This window comes from Phalaenopsis equestris, unplaced genomic scaffold, assembly GCF_001263595.1.
Source record: "Phalaenopsis equestris unplaced genomic scaffold, ASM126359v1 Scaffold000336, whole genome shotgun sequence".
Taxonomy (NCBI): Eukaryota; Viridiplantae; Streptophyta; class Magnoliopsida; order Asparagales; family Orchidaceae; genus Phalaenopsis; species Phalaenopsis equestris.
Window position 1 is genome coordinate 14,476 of NW_018164778.1, and position 487 is coordinate 14,962.

Below are 487 nucleotides of genomic sequence, written 5' to 3' on the forward strand. Positions count from 1 at the left end.
GACGGCGCCCTCGAGGCGGCCGACGGCGAGCTCAGCGGTTATGTCCAACCGGGCTTTGGATGAGGACAAATTTTGAAGGGATGCTTAGGCAACTCTTGGGAAAGCTCATCCACAGCTTTAAAAGAAGATTTTGGTCGAAAATTGGAGGGTCTTGGATGTTAGAAAGGTCCTGAAGGGAGGAGAGACTCAAAATTGAAGTGTGAAACAAGTGTAGAGAGTCTAAATTGTGAGGAATTCTTCGAGAGATTGTAAGAGTGAAGGGAAAGTGAGATATTTCTTCATTCTTGCCGCTTCGAAGAAGAATTCTATGTGTTGTAAAGAAAGGAAGAGATTCAGAGGAACTTCGAGGAGTTTTCTTGGAGATAAATTAGAGATAAGTTTGTTTATTGTTGTAGTTTATATGACTTTGATTTTATATATGAATTCTGAGTTTTGTTTTGTTTTCCCCATGAGATCCGAGTAGTTTTCTCTGTCTTTCTCCTTGTCT